The 17095-nt window shown below is 36.4% G+C and overlaps 3 pseudogenes across 1 annotated transcript; 2 read left to right on the plus strand and 1 right to left on the minus strand.

Moving 5' to 3' along the window:
* The first annotated feature begins 475 nt into the window (after window positions 1-475).
* LOC125808390 (1-aminocyclopropane-1-carboxylate oxidase homolog) lies at window positions 476-1855 on the plus strand (annotated as a pseudogene).
* A 1602-nt stretch (window positions 1856-3457) lies between these two features.
* On the minus strand, window positions 3458-4820 carry LOC125808491 (1-aminocyclopropane-1-carboxylate oxidase homolog; annotated as a pseudogene). The gene is made up of 3 exons (XR_007441730.1): window positions 4280-4820; window positions 3852-4173; window positions 3458-3709 (listed from the first exon to the last, which is right to left on the minus strand). The product of XR_007441730.1 is annotated as a 1-aminocyclopropane-1-carboxylate oxidase homolog (transcript).
* Window positions 4821-9965: 5145 nt separating this feature from the next.
* On the plus strand, window positions 9966-16547 carry LOC125808492 (uncharacterized; annotated as a pseudogene).
* The last annotated feature ends 548 nt before the right edge of the window (window positions 16548-17095 follow it).

Consider the following 17095-nt stretch of genomic DNA (forward strand, 5'->3'; position numbering starts at 1 on the left):
ATGTCATGTGTCAAGATTTGTTCAAATAAAAGAGAGTGTATTACACACATTAATGTGTGTTTCTCAAACTAATAAGTGATAATTTAGGTATGAAACTCACACTCTCAATAGTTTAGGTATGAAACTAAACAAAGAGAGGATAGTTTAGATATGTTTTTGACACTTATTTCGAATGTGGCGGAGTCAGAAATTTTAATAAGGAGGTTCAAAATCTGAGAAGTAAACACACGAACTAGTGGAAGGGGGTTCGACATCTATTATACATACCTAAAAAAATAATTTTAATCATGTATAAATAGTAATATTTTTCGCCGAAGGGATTTGGATGAAACCCTCATTATATGCTGACTCCGCCCCTGCCGGGCTGAGGTAGCTCTAGCTACGCTCCTTATATGTCATCCTCATTTTGAGAAATCAATCATATTTTTGAATTTTTTTGCAGTAAAAATTTAATAAAAACACCAGAGCAGAAAAGATGTCCGTCTCTAAAGTTAAGCAAAGTTATGACAGAATGAGTGAATTAAAAGCGTTTGATGATACTAAGGCTGGTGTTTAAGGACTTGTTAATTCTGGAATCACTAAAGTGCCTCAAATATTCATTCTACCTCCAAAAAACAGGGCGGAAAAATGTGAAACAAACTTTACTTTTCCAGTGATAGACCTCCAGGGCATTGATGAGGATCCGATCAAGCATAAAGAGATTGTGGACAAAGTTTGAGATGCATCAGAGACATGGGGTTTCTTCCAAGTGGTTAATCATGGCATTCCAACATCCGACCTTCACAAAACGTTACAAGGAACACCACAGTTTTTCGAACAAGATAACGAGGTTAAGAAACAGTATTACACTCGAGATACTGGGAAAAAAGTGATTTATACTAGCAATCTTGATTTGTATAGTCCTTCTGTTCCAGCTGTAAGTTGGAAAGACGCATTTTTCTGTTTCATGACTCCTAATCCTCCCAGTCCACAAGAATTTCCAACACCATGCTGGTACATATATATATTCTTTTCTTAATCCGAATATATTAAACGTAGCATGACACATGATTTACTTATGCTTAGTGTGAGTTTTGGAGTATATTGTTAGGGAAAACTTAGTAGCTCAGTTAGTTGACTATCTAAAATTGATCAGAAGACAGGTCATTAAGCATACTCTGTTTATTTTTAACAAATATGTCCTGTTTCAATCAATGTGTGCAGGGAAATACTAATGGACTACTCCAAGGATGTGAGGAAATTGGGCCTCTCCTTGCTTGAATTATTATCTGAAGGTCTTGGTCTTGATCGTAGTTATCTGAAAGATTATATGGATTGTTTTCAACTCAGTTATTCGTGCAATTACTATCCACCATGCCCTCAGCCAGAACTCACCATGGGCACCATTCAACATACCGATGATGATTTTGTAACGGTCCTTCTACAAGATGATATCAGAAGACTCCAAGTTCTTCACCAGAATCATTGGGTTGATGTTCCTCCGACACCTGGTGCTCTTGTGGTTAACCTTGGAGATTTTCTGCAGGTTAGTACGCATATACAATATTAAGCAATTTGAAAATTATACTAAATATTTTCAAACACCTTTGCTTATTTTTTGCAGCTCCTGTCGAATGGCAAGTACATAAGTGCTGAGCACAGAGCAATTTCAAACAGAGATGGATCAAGAATGTCAGTTGCGTGCTTCTTCAGTGAAAGTCATGCGCAATCTTCCAAGCTTTATGGACCAATTACTGAATTGTTGTCAGAAGATAATCCTCCAAAATATCGTGCCACAACAGTGAAAGACCACTCTAATTACATCCTTACTAGAGGCGTAGATGGAACTTCTGCATTGTCGCGTTACAAGATCTAATCATCATAGTAATGTAACCATTATTACTACTTCCTTTTGTGTATTTCATACTTCTGCTGATTGTACTTTTGAATTTGAAGTTAAGTTTTTGCATTAGTGTGATAAATTTGAGAATAGGAGGATCCTATTCCACCACATATATTGATGTTTATTCAAACTTTCGCATAACTTCTGCAATGAGTATTGACTTTTTCTAAAAGAAAACTCAAAAACTGAAGAGCTGACAAGTTAAAAAGTCGCAAAAAACTAGTAGAAATGCGCGAAATGAGGAGGGACTTGTACAAGGCTTCTTCTTTATTCATGCTCATTGTGGGAATCGTAGGTAGTTGGACCAACTATAAGTAGCACTTTCATATTCCAACAGGTCCATGGACATCTACAAGGAGTCAAATTTCAAACAATTTTCATAGGTACCAACTTTTATCTATTTTAGGGATCAATGAATACAATACAGAACTCTATCACTATGTGCTAAACTTGATCCGAACACAAATGTGCAGATACTTTTTCAATTAATAACACATTTCATGATGTGTAATCAAAGTTATTGTTGATTTTTATCTTTATCATCAATTGTTTTTTTTTAATTATACCAACGAACCGTCTTTTCTTTTTAAAAGGTTGTCTTTCAGCAAACTCATTTTATTATGAAAATTCACAACGTTTCAAGTTACATCTATTCACGAAATTGAAGAACATGATTAATAAAAAGACACAATGAGTAGGTAGTTCAATCAATTAGTACTTACTGAGACGAAACTAGCGTTATGTGAAAAGATTCACTAACTACCTCATCAATATACACCATAAACATAATAATTTCATAACATAGTCTGATAATCACTGTATTAATTTAATGTCCGATTTTTTTGAATTGTGATTCAGAAATTGATATCCTTTATTATTGAAGGCATATTCTATGAAAACACAATCAATAGTTTTTGATCCTATTTTACCCTTTTGAATTTAGGAACTTGCATCTTAGTCAAACACCCTACACTTTGAAGTAAATCAAGCTGGACTTCCTTTCTTTTCATTTTCATATGGAATAGATTGTGTTTTCTATGGGGCACTCGATTGAGTACTCAACTAGCTGTTAGAGTTACTTTCCCCTACAGGTTCTGTGTTAAATCAGAACTTATCATTATCAATGATTAATAATCATCATTTTTATCGACCAACAAAAGGTGGGTATCCTTTCACCAACATTCATATCGACACAAATAATTCTATCTGAGTAGATGTTTATTTCACTAACATTCATATCGATACAAATATTTTCAAGTATTAATGTAAATCTAATACATGACCAGAAAGTTGTTGTGTAACAAACCAAATAACATTTTGTAAGTATGAAATACACAAACTTGTTTCATTATTCAATAGCAGTAGTAGTTACACTCACACCCAACAACTAAACAAATACTTCCTTCGTTTCCAAGCAAGTGATGTTTTTATTTTCGGCATACCCTTAAAGAAAACTACTAATTCTTAGATATTAAGATGTATTTTTATTAACTTTAAATACGTTGAAAAAGATAAAAACAACCCTTATTTTGATCAAGGGCTGTAACACCACTTATTGGTACATTATTATTGTGATTAGATCTTGTAACTCAACAGCGCAGAAGTTCCATCTAGGCCTTTATTAAGGACATAATTTTTGTAGTCAATCACTGTGGTTGCACGATATTTTGGAGGATTATCTTCTGATAACAATTCAGTAATTGGTTCATACAGCTTTGAAGATTGCAATGGATTTTCGCCAAAGAAGCACGCAACTGACATTCTTGATCCATCTTTGTTTGCAATTGCTCTATGCTCAACACTTGTGTACTTGTCATTTGACATGAGCTGGAAAAACAATAAGCACAACTTGTGGGTTTTAGTACAAAAATAAACAAAGATGTTTCAAATGGCTTCAACGATTCATTTTGTTTTCATGCATATGGTCGGGGTGCATCAGATATAAGATTATAAAGAAAAGAGTACTAGCCTGCAGAAAATCTCCAATATTGACGACAAGAGCACCAGGTATAGGAGGAACATCAAACCATTGATTTTGGTGAAGAACTTGGAGTCCACCCATATCATCTTGTAGAAGCACTGTGATAAATTCAGTGTCGGAATGTTGACTGATGCCCATGGTGAGTTCTGGCTGAGGGCATGATGGATAGTAATGGCACAAGCAACTTATATGACAACAATCCATATAATCTTTGAGATAGCTACGATCGAGACCGAGACCTTCAGACAATAATTCAAGCAAGGAGAACCCCAATTTCGTCACATCTTTGGAGTAGTCCATTAGAATTTCCCTACATAAATTCATTGAAACAGGACATATTTGTAAGAAAAAAAAACAGAGTAAATAACAGAGTATGCTTGGTTGCCTCTCTGTGGTTATGGTATATAGAAATGTACCCGCACGCTTTGGGGAATTCTTGTGGACTAGGAGGATTCGGAGCCATGAAAAATAAAATTGAGTCTCTCCAACTTGCAGCTGGAACAGAAGGGCTATACAAATCAAGATTGCTAGTATAAATCACCTTTTTCCCAATATCTCGAGTGTAATACTGTTTCTTAAACTCGGTATCTTGCTCAAAAAACTGTCGTGTTCCTTGTAATGTTTTGTCCAAGATGGATGTTGGAATTCCATGATTAACCACTTGAAAGAAACCCCATGTCTCCGATGCATCTCGAACTTTGTCCACAATCTCCTTATACTTGATCGGATCCTCATCAATGCCTTCGAGGTCTATCACTGGAAAACTGATGTGCGTTTCACATGTTTCCACCTGTATTTTGGCGGTAGAATGAATATTCTAGGTACTCTATTGATTCCAGCATCAACAAGCCCTTTGACACCAGCCTTAGTATCATCAAAGGCTTTTAGCTCACTCATTTTGTCATAACCATTCTGAATTGTGGTCTGAAAATCATCTTTTTTGCTACAGACTGCCATCTTTGTTTCTCTGATGTTATAAACAAGATGGCAGCACAATATACATTTATAGGAGAATGGAAACAATTAAAAGAACTAACTACACAGAACAACTCTATACTATAACTCAATTATGGATAAATCCCTTACAATAAAACACTTGGGGTCGTTTGGTAGCTGGATAAGGCAAAGCTAATACATGGATAACTTGGTTATTCATGTATTAATTGTATACCATGTTTGGTTTGCAAATAGGATAAAAGTTATTCATGTATTAATTTTGTACAGTGTTTGGTTGCAGATTTTCAAATGTTGCATAAAAGTTATTCATGTATTATTTTATACGGCGTTTGGTTGCCTTTCTTGTAATCTTACATAATTAATACTTGTATAACTTGTGAGGGAATCTATGTATAATTTAGGCCAGACAGAAGGTGGAATAAGTCATGTGGGTATTAGTTATACATGTATTAAAATGGTAAATTACACATTCACCCCTATTAATTTACTCTTATATATATATATATATATATATATATATAACTAATCAAATAATTAATACATATTAAAAAATGTACTACCATTTTTTTCTTTGAGTTTAGTCTTGATAATTGCTTAATTTCTTTCCTTAAATTCTTGTTAATTGTTTTCTTTTTAGTTAAAAATACAAGTTTTATTTTTTTTGCTTAAAAATACAAGTTTTTTTTTTGCTTAAAATACAAGTTTTAATTTTTTAGTTATCTATTATTTAGTTTAATTTACATTAGATACTACTTAATTACTTAATCACATTGAATACAAATTACTTAATTTCTTTTAGTTATTTGTTACTCCCTCTGTCCCATTTTATATGAGATACTTTGACACGGCACGAAATTTAAGAAAGAAAGGAAGACTTTTAAAACTTGTGGTTCAAAATGAATGATAGAAATTTGTGTAGTTGTAAATCATTTCATTAAGGGTAAAATAGACATTTTATAGCTAAATTGTTACTTAAAATAGAAATGTGTCATTCTTTTTGGGATTGACTAAAAAAGAAAGTAAGTCATATAAATTGGGACAAAGGGAGTAGTATTTACTTTGCTATTTTTAGCTATTGGTATTTATTTAATTTTAATGTATCATTTATAAAGTTGGTTATTTTAATGGTTATAATAAATATTAGCTCACTAATAACTTTTGAAATTAAGAAATAAAAATCGATTCATTAGTATATTGTAATCTCTATCTAACTATACCTTGCATAACTAATACCTACATAACTAACACATGTATAGTTAAACCCTACATAACTAATACATGTATAACTAAACCCTACATAACTAATATATGTATAGCTAAACTCTACATAACTAATACATGTATAACTAAATCTTGCATAATTAATACATGTATAACTAAACCCTGCATAACTAATACATCTATAACTAATGTAACACCTCAGAACGTAACATACCTGAACAACAGAAATTTTGGTGAACTACAGAAGGGTTCACAGACCGTGAAAGGAACCACGGTCCGTCGACTTGCTCGTGGTTCCCACCCACCCAGAATTGGTAGACCACAGAGCCCTCCACGGGCCGTGGACCCACACATGAGTCGTGGTATGGCTCGTGGAAGCGAGGCAGAACCACCAGAACTCAGGCATCAAACTACGGAGCCCACCACGGGCCATGGTCTTGATGACGGATCGTGAATGGATCCGTCATCTTGAGCCAGCAGACCTCTAGCCCCAAGTGAAAAACCACGGTGGCTTTCACGGTCTGTGGTCCTTCACACGATCCGTGAAGTGGACCGTAGATAGGGGTGCCAAGAACCAGTAGACACTGGCCAACAACCACGACCCACTTGATGGGTCGTGGTCCCTTTGACGGTCTGTTAGTGGTTCCATGGTCGGCCCTCGTTAGCTTTTAAGTCAAGATCGTTTTGGTCTTTTCCCCTATGTATTGGACACCTAAACTATGTCGTTTAATACCTGAACTACGTCGTTTTACTCAGTTTAAGCCTAATAATCTAGTCAGAACCTACCCAAAACCTTTATTCACCAAAAATCATCTAAACTTAGAGCAAAAAGGAGAAGAAAGGCGTGTCAGTTTCCCAAGAACAATCAGAAGGTATGTTTCAAGTTTCAGCCCCGAAATCGAAGGATTTCTTCGTAGATTTTGTCACCAGGTATGTGAGATTTCACTAGTGGGTTTCTTTCATCCACTAGGTCCCTATAATTTAGTCAGTTAATTGATTCTCCATATCTTGTTTAGACCTAAGGTTTCTAAAACCTTGGATATTTATGTGATTTAGTTGTCGTTGTATCCTAAATCAAAATAGCTTGTTTCTTGGAAAGTTTGCATAATTCCTTGTATAAAACTCAGAACTCTAGTTTGTGTAGATTCTCTTAGTTCATGAATTACACTTGCTAGGTCAGTTAAACAGATAATCATGCTTCAAATTTTGAATGTCACATTATCAGTATATAAATGTTGCATTCTCAGATTGCATGCTAGTATTTTGAGCTATTCAGTATTGCAGTTACATTTGTGTCATATACATATTCAGTTGGGAGTAAACTTAGCGTCGAGTTGGACTAGGATTTAGCATACCCTCATAGTCCCATAACTATGTGCCCTTGTAGGAGTATAAGTCCCCTCTGTTAGGCATCAGATTTAGTGATCACGCTAGTTATGCCTTTAAACCCTTGGCAAGGTATATTGGGTCCTCTCGGTGGGGTATATACATCGGACTCCATGTTTAGCTCACGTGGTTTATGTCGGTTAACAGTAGCTCCCACAGTCAGACTCCTAGTACATTTGACCAAGTTTTCAGTATATATTTCAGCATTTAGTTCAGCATGTTATTTTCATGATTAGTACTTGGTCATTGCATTCAACTTAGCTTTTAAGTTATGTTTCAGTATTTACATCCTTTCTCAGTTTATGTCATTGCTCAGTTATGCTTTGTTCAACTTATTATTTATATCATGCATGCTCAGTACATTCCAAGTACTGACCCATACTCTGCACTACATCCTTTTATGAAGTAGGTTCAGGTACTCATTATCCATATCGAGCTTAGATCGATTCTCGGTCCGCGTTTCAGCAACTTTAGTGGTGAGTCCTCATACTTCGAAGACAATAGACATGCTTTTCATTTTAGTTTTGTTATTTAGTTTTCAGTTTTGTTAGAGTTAGCTGAGGGGCATGTCCCAGCAACTCAACTCAGTTAGAGGCTTTTCAGACATAGTAATAGAATCAGCTTGAATTGTTAAGTTTATCTTTCAGTTGTTATTAAACTCTTAGTATGGTTTATACATTCATACTATTTGACGTTTCCCCATTTTTTTCGTTATCCATTATTTTAGCTTCTGCATAGTATATGTCTTATTCAGTTATTCTCAATATGCTTGATATATGCCTGACGCAGGGTTAGCTTGGGGTCACTTGTGATTCTACGTCCCGTGTTACGTTAAGGGGGTAGCCTCGGGGCGTGAAAACTAATACCCACACTACTAATACATGCACAACTCTATCCAGCTACCAAATGGCCCCTTAAGGGCAGTTCGGTTACTGGATAAGGGTTGAGTTATTCATGTATAAAACTTTGTATAAGCTTTACGATGTTTGATGGAAAAAATTCAACACACATGTTACTATGTTTGGTTAGCAAATTAAAATGTCACATAACTAATACATGTATACGTTATGAGTCAATCTATGTACTGTTTTATGCGAGTAGAAGATGAAATAACTTATACCTGAATAACTAATACATGAATAAAAAGTTAAAATGACTAAATTACCCTACATCACTCCCAATTAAATATAGTCTTTTTCTAAGGTTATAATCAATCCACTGTATGTCGTTTTCTAAATCTCAAATTTCTTCATCTTCTCAAAGGCAAATCTTGGAGAATCGTTCAATCTAATGGCTAGAAATAATACCGATAAATTGTTGAGGAAGGGATGGTGACAAATCTGAAATAGAATTTTTTGCTTTGCTCTTGGTTACTGTGGGATTCCTTGACCTCCGGCATTGGTTCGAATAGTCTAGTAGCAGATCGAACAAACTTATTGGTAGCTTCGATGAAGTATTTGGAAGATCAGCCAACTTATCATTTTTCTTTGGAAAATTACATGACAAAGCAAACATATACTACTTAACTATTTATCATTGTTATCGTTGTAAAAAATTACCGCGCCACTAACCTTTCTTCCTATTTACTAGGAACCACTTCCGGATTTGTATACTACCATATTTTTTGTTTCCCCAATATACAAATTGTTTTTCTCTCTCATCCTAATCTTTTTACTATTTTTTCTCCTTAATTAACTCATGCACAATCAAATTTGAAATTTTAAATCATGCTCCCACAATTTCAGGTAACTTAATAGTTGTATTTGTAAGATCTAAATTGCAAGAAAAGTCTATTACGAGAGTGCAAGGACGTGGGACCAAACACTCTAAAAAAAAAGGCTGACCTAGGGTTTCCTTCCTAGCCAGCAGCTGCGCAGCTCTCATGGCTGCTACGACCACTGGACAACCTCTTTTCGAGGCTGTCCAGCCCGCCCCACCATTCCAAACCAACACATATGCCACCTTTTTCAATTTCAATATTATAAATCCTAAACAATCTGCCCTAATTAACTCAAAAACAATCGCAAAATCAATCAAAATAATTCATGGAGAACCTACTATCACGTTTTCAATGGAGGAAAGGCAAGACTTTATGATTGAAGAGGGATTGCATCAAGCAGTGGTGTTTAAATTATCCCATGGTGCGCCATATTTGAAGGTATTAAGGTCAATTTTACCAAAATATCTTGGTACCAAGGGCAATTGTTTAATTGGCTTACTTGCTCCAAGACAAATTTTGTTAAGATTTGATCAGTATGAAGATTATGTACTACATTTATCTCGCTCAGTTAATTATCTTCTTTACAATAGAGAGGAGCACAAATGTAGGGTTTTTCCATGGTCCATTGGATATAATCCTAAGGAGGAAACGATGTTAACTGTGGTTTGGATTTCTTTACCGAACTTATCTCCAGATTTTTTTTGCAAAGAAGTCTCTATTGTCTAGCATCGGCAATTGGGAAACCAATAGCTATAGATAAAGCTACTCAAATCAAGTCAAGACCTAGCACAACTAGGGTCAAGGTTATACTTGATCTAATGGAAAAACTTCCAAATCGTATAAGATTGCAGTTTGTGGATGGAAAATCTGGTAAGTTGATCGAGGTTTTTCAGGAGTATATGATAATCTACCTTTGTATTGCAATTATTGTAAGCACCAAGGTCATCATGAAGATAGTTGTCATTTGATCTCGAAAAGAAATCAAAATAACAAACAAATTGATGATACCATTGAAGTTGCTTCAAAAGGTACTATCGATAGTGAAAAGTATCAAGGTGATGCGAGATAAATACTAAATGAAAAAAGAAAGATTGTAGATGTCGATCAAAGTAAAGCTACATCTTTAGATCTACAATTGGTTGTTGTCACTTTTGAGCAAAATCGTCCACACTCAATGGATGTTGTTACAAGTAATATTGGTGTTCAAACAACTACCGATAACAAAGGGGGAACGCCAAGAGTTGGGGTTGATGCGCCGTGAGTTGGTTCAGGCCAAAAAATAATGGATTCAGGACACAAACTAATGGATACATCTGATGTTGAAGATGCCGAAAATTATGGGCAACATGTTTTGCAAGTTGAAACCAAGAATGCAACTAAAAATTGGACACTGGTTGCACACAAAAATTCAACTAGTAATCAGAGACTTTCTCCGACTAGTCAAAATAATTCTCCATGTAGTGAAAAGGGTGCGATTGGAAATTTTCATGACAGTGAGAAGAGACAAGATATTAGTAATGCCTCAAGAGACCTATTATTTTCGAATAGCTTTGATGCTTTATCGAAGACTACTGGAAAGCAAGTAAAGTTAACAGAGAATGACAACGATTTGATCCAATAAAAGCAGGTTTCACCACCTACTTTGAATAGCAAATTAAGTCCAGAAGCTCCCGTATTTGTGCCTAAATGTGTGATTGCAAAGAAGAATGAGTCAAGGGCCATAGTGTCAAATACAATTGATTTGGGCGAGGATTCTCTTGATGAAGATGAGGAAGACAATACGCTTGATTTGGGAAAGGATTCTCTTGATGAAGATGAGGAAGATATGTTGGACATATGCTTTGATAGAGTGTCTAGGGAAGGAGATGTATCACCTAGGCAACAAAGAAGTGGAAGCAACAAAAGCAAAAAGAAGACACATGAAAGGCAACATAGTTGGGATGGTAAAATGACTCAGGAGTCTTTTCCAAGGCACCTATCGATGTGACAGGCAAAACAAAACCATTTGACAGTGTCAATAGGTTCAACAAGATCCAATAAATCCATAAAGAAAGTATGAACTATCAAGTGTTGTTGGATAGGTTTGAAGAAGAAGACAAGAGAAAAATACTTTAAGTTACTTTTGATGGGCAATCAATTTTTTTTAATTCATGTGTTTGTAATAGAAAGTTTGAGGTTGATAACTCAACTTTCTTCTTGGTTGGCATATTGTTACAATATTTAAGCATCCTCATTTGTAATATCATCATGGAGTGTATTACAAACTCTGTAGTGATCAGAAAATACTTAGTTCTCTCTAGCTCTTATTTTCTTCATGCTTGTTAGGTAGTAGACGTTAGGTACTTCATTAGGATTAGTAAGGTAAGGCCTAACCCCCCTTGCTTTCACTTATCCTTATTGATATTTTTTATGTTTAATAAAAGGCCACTAGACACTGTCTAGTAGTAAATTTGCGGGAAAAAAAAGTAGTGCAAGGAAGTGTGGTGTTTAAGGCTTGAGGCTAGTTCGTTTATTGTATGTGATGTGAGGCCAAATATATAGATTTTTAATCATTATTTGCCTCACATTTATTATTTATATCTATCCTTTTTGAGCATTAATTTTATGGATTGTGCTAAATAGTGTATTTTATTTGTAGGAGTAAATTGACGTAAAGTTAAAGAAGTTTGGAGCTAAAACGAATTAAAGATTAAAGATTATAAAAAGAAATCAAGCAGACAGTTTAATGGATTAAATTGAATATAATAATATATAAAATTATATGCTCCAAAGTGCACATTCAATTGGAAACTTGAAAGGAGAATATTGTTGCCAGCCACGTAGTGAAGGCAGTGGCCAATTGAGGAGCTGTGCACAATCTTGAAGGCGGCGGACAGAACACGTATAACAATTCCAACTCAGTTTTGATTTTGGTTTCCTTGTTTGTTTTGGTCCCAGTTATTTTATTTAGGGTTTTCTACATCTATAAATAATCCATAGAAATAATTATTGGACAACCAATATAGAGTAAGGAGGAGGCACTTTTGAAGAGAAAGTCGTCAATACTTTTTAGGGTCCTTTTCTTCTTCTTGTTTTCTTAGACATTAGTAGCTAAAGCTCTTGTTCTGGGGCTGTAACTACAGATTCAATATTGATTAGTTAGGGTTTTTGAATTAATTCTTGGTTGTCATTTTAAGTTACTTCTATATTCTTGTTTTAGTATTTTGTGTTTGATCACCATGAGATAAATATATTGTCTAATCTTAAAATCGGGAGAGGAGAGGTTAGATAGACCAAATAATATAGAGAGCTTGGTTCACCCATTAAATTGAGGTGATTAGTGTTCAGGAGTGACGCCCAGACGAACACCTTGCTTGGTTACGAAATAGGATGAAATATAAATGCTCGTCAGTTAGTCTATTTATCCCCGCTCAATGATGTAGTTAGATAGCTAACTGGGGTAGGCGACGAGAGGCGTATAACCCGGATCATATCATCAACCCTATAAATCGGTAACTTGACAACTAAAATTAGTTCTAAGCCAAAAATATGATACATGAAATCCAATACATGTTGCAGCCCTGGAATTTTCCAACTATTGTAAGTAATTTTATTATTTTGTTCTTGCATTCTTCTCTTTTGGCTCTCTTAAATAAATAATTACATCAGTATAATTTAATAAAAATAGTTAATTGACAAGTCCTTTGGGTTTGATAATTTGGTTCTTTAAAGAGCCACTATATTACTTGCGCGACCGCTGTAACATCTCACACCTAGAAACGACTAGAAAGAGTTTAAAATCTGAAAATAATCATTTTTGGAAAGCATGTGGAAATTTTTGTCTAAGTTAAGAAAGTGAGTTTTGGGCATTTTCAAGCGACCATAACTCCTAGATCAGGATGAGTTAGGAGTAGTTCTTGATATGGCTAGAAAGCCCTTGGGAAAATCTTTCCAACGCCGCCGAGTTAGCACGATTTCGACATTGTATGAGTGAGATATGCCTTCCGGAGGTTGGGTTATTGGATCGAGGAAAGTCCCAATCCGGATTTGGGGAAGGGCAAAGTAGTCTTTTCTCTAATTAATTTCCTAATTCGTTTTTAGGGATTTATTGGGGTAAAAACTTGACTTAGTCAGTTTTGAGAATTGAGAAATACGCTTAGGGCTTGGAGAAGAGAGAAAAGAAGAAAGAAAGGGAGAAAAGCCAAGATTTCGCCAAGAACGTCAAGCTTTTGGAGTGGAATTCGTCGGGAGCGATCCCTATTAAGGTATGTGAGATCTTTTAGTGATGGGTTAGTTCACCCACACACCAACTTGTTTCAATTCAGCGATTTTGGGTTGTTTACATGTTAAAAAGTGAAGTTCTTGAAGGACATCGTTAAGTTCTTGATTGGTTGTGTTGTTGAAGTTTCTTGTTGATTTGATTCATGTTTCCGGGTTGTTTTTCGAGTTAGATTGGTTGTGTATTGAGGGTATAATTTATCCTAAGTGTTTGGGGAAAGACCTAGGGAAGATTGGAGGGTTTAGAGATAAAAATCGGAGAAGAAAACTCGAGAACTCCTGGGTAACAGGGTTGGGGCGCCGTGCCAGCCAGTGTGCCCCAAAGCAGCCTCTGAAGTTTTGGCCTTGGGGCGCCGCGCTAGCCAGCGCGCCCCATAGACTTCTTTGAAGTTTGGGGCCTGGCGCCCCACGCCTCTCAGAGCGCCAAGGACGCCAATTCACCCCATTCTTCCCCCATCTTTTCGTACTAGTTTCCAAGCGATGTACATATGTTTTGTAGTTGATTCCAACACTCTAAGGTACATCTAAACATCATGGAATCATTTATAAACATACGATCATGAACCTTGAATCCATAGTCCAATTCAAGGAAAGTTATGATCAAAGTCAAAGAAGTTAAGAGTCAAGTCTAGAAGTTAAGAAGCAAGTCAAAGCAACGTTTCTTAAAGTTCTCAAGAGTCTTTATTAAACGTTTAAACTTCTTTAAGACTCAAGTTTCAAGTAAAGTAAAGAGTAAATAGTTGAGTTCATTTCTCAAAAGTTATTAGGGGACTAAGTATTCCCAAAGAAGTTTATAAATGTTTTCACATTTGAGCAAGAAAGGAACTATGATTTCCAAAAGAGCCTTTGGGCTAGTTTTCAGTAAAGGGAACATCGATTCCAAGAGAGCCTTTGAGCTAAACTTTGATCAATTATCTCAAACTAAAGAAAGAGGTGTTTAAAACACATATAAGCTAAAGTATATTTTGGGAGTAGTATTGAGCACCGAATTGCGGATGCGAGTTCATATTAACTCAACTCTCCATAAGAACCATGTGGCCAACATGAGATTTAACGGGTCATACTTTTAAGATGATCTTAAGCTAGTGGATCCACTAAGTTAAGTAAGGTCGTATATCATGGCAAGGTATAGGATGATCCTTGGGCAACGTGAGGTAAAATGTTGTACCATCACTAAGGTTCATAGTGGTGGTTGTCGGTTAAAGAATCTCCCACAAAAGTTATATTACTTTTACATATAACTAAAGTTGAGTTTGTTATTGCTTTATCTTTAATGAACTAAGTTGTTTACACTGTTTTACAAGCTTTATATATATATATATATATATATATATATATATATATATATATATTGCATGTGTCTTATTGCTTGATATTGACTTCAGTTATTCATTAGTTGTACAGATCCAAGGTAAGTGTTCCTTCTTACTCCTTTCAAGCTTTAGTTGTTGTTTAGCATTCCAAATCGCATACTCGTACATTCAATGTACTGATTCTAGTTGGCCTGCATCTTATTATGATGCAGACGCAAGTAATCAGGATCAGCATCCAGCGCGCCGTTGATCTAGTCGAGCACTCTAGAGTCAGTGGTGAGCCTCCTTGCATTCCGGAGGACTCTTTTATTCGCTTTCCTAGTTTTCTTTATTAGGATGTTGTGGGGTCTGTCCCAACTTTCATCCCAGTATTATAAAGGCTTTATAGACAGTCAGACAGTAGTCGAGTCTCTCATCTATGTATTTACATATATTTTATTTTGAGACATAAGTTGCCATTTTGGCCAGATTTTATCATTTAAGTTGTTTTATGAACTTATATTGTGTTGAGTTAAGTAGCCAGGCCAAGGGTTCGCTTAAGGCCAGAAATGGTTTCTGAGTGTCGGCCACGTCCAGGGTATAGACTCGGGGAGTGACAAACTTGGTATTAGAGCACATAGTTCAAGAGTCCTAGGGAGTTTATGAAGTCGTGTATGTAAAGTCCTAGTTATCGGTGTGAAGTGCGCCACATATATAATTAGGAGGCTGCAACATTTAGGAAAATTTTTACTTCCTTCATATCCATCTCGTGCGTTAGAGTTTATCTTTAAAAGTTTCCCTCTAATTCGTGCTTGTGCGTGTTTCAGATTACCATGCCTCCACGAAGAGCAGTACGAGGTCCTCCAGCTAGGAGAAATGTTGAACCACAAGAGCAAGGGGTACGTAATGCACCAAACGTGCAACCTCAAGGCGAGGTCACTAATGCCAAATTCTGTGAGGCTATCCGGATGTTGTGCCAAGCTGTGACTAACCAGGTTGGGCAGCCAAGAGGACCAAGGCAAGATGAGGCTGACACTTTGAGGATTCGTGAATTCTTGAGAATGAATCCTCTAAGTTTCACTGGTTCGGTCACTACTAAGGATCCAGAAAATTTTGTTGAGGAATTGAAGAAGGTTTTTGAAGTGATGCATGTTGTTGACGCTGGAAGGGTTGAACCAGCTGCATATCAACTGAAGGATGTTGCTAGAACATGGTTCGATCAATGGAAGGTGGGGTAGACCTGAGAATGCACCACCTGCTAGTTGGGCTTGTTTCGAAGAAGCCTTCTTGGGGCGTTTCTTTCCCCGATAATTGAAGGAGGCTAAGGTACGAGAATTTCTTACACTGAAACAGGATTCCTTGAGTGTGCATGAGTATGGGTTGAAGTTCACCCAGATGTCCCGCTATGCTCCTGAAATTATTAAGGACATGAAGAGCAAAATGAGCTTGTTTGTTGCTGGTTTAGGTCGTTTATCGAGCAAAGAGGGGAAGGCTACGATGTTGATAGGTGACATGGACACCTCAAGGCTGATTGTTTATGTGTAGCAGGTTGGAGAGGAGAAGTTGAGGGACACTGAAGAGTATAGAAGCAAGAAAGCTAATACTGGGAATGAGTCTGGGCAGCAGAAGGGTAGTGTGAATCGTTCATCCTTTCAAAAGCAAAAGGAGCCAGCACCATCATCTGCTAGCGCACCTGCACCCAGAAACAAAGATGACTATAATGGCCAGAATTCACAAGACTTCAGGGCTAGATCAGCACAGTCCCGAGGTAGTATGGCACAAAGAGGTAGTTTGACTCATGCATGTGTTAGGTGTGGTATAACCCACCCAGGTAAATGTCGTGATGTCTAGATAGGTTGTTTTAAGTGTGGACAAGAGGGCCACTTCATGAAGGAGTGCCCTAAGAACATGCAAGGTAGTGAAAATCCGAGCAATAAAGCCCAATCTTCATTAGTTGCGCCACCAGACAGGGTGGCACCTAGAGGAGCCACTTCTGGTACTGGCAGAGGAGCAAACCGCCTCTATGCAATCACTTGTCGCCATGAGCAAGAGAACTCTCCAGATGTTGTCACTGGTATGATCAAAGTCTTAACTTTTGATGTTTATGCTTTGCTAGACCCAGGATCAAGTTTGTCTTTTGTAACTCCTTATGTTGCAAATAAGTTTGAGATTCTTCCTGAGAAACTTTGTGAACCCTTCTATGTTTCCACACCTGTTGGGGAGTCTATTCTAGCAGAAAGAGTTTATCGTGATTGTCATGTTCCATCAATCACAAAGACACCATGGCTAATCTAGTTGATATAGACATGGTAGATTTTGATGTCATTCTAGGTATGGACTGGCTTCATGCCTATTATGCCTCCACAGATTGCAGTGCTCGAGTTGTTAAGTTTCAGATT

Source organism: Solanum verrucosum, unplaced genomic scaffold, assembly GCF_900185275.1.
Source record: "Solanum verrucosum unplaced genomic scaffold, falcon-dt-bn FXZP01000112.1, whole genome shotgun sequence".
Lineage (NCBI taxonomy): Eukaryota > Viridiplantae > Streptophyta > Magnoliopsida > Solanales > Solanaceae > Solanum > Solanum verrucosum.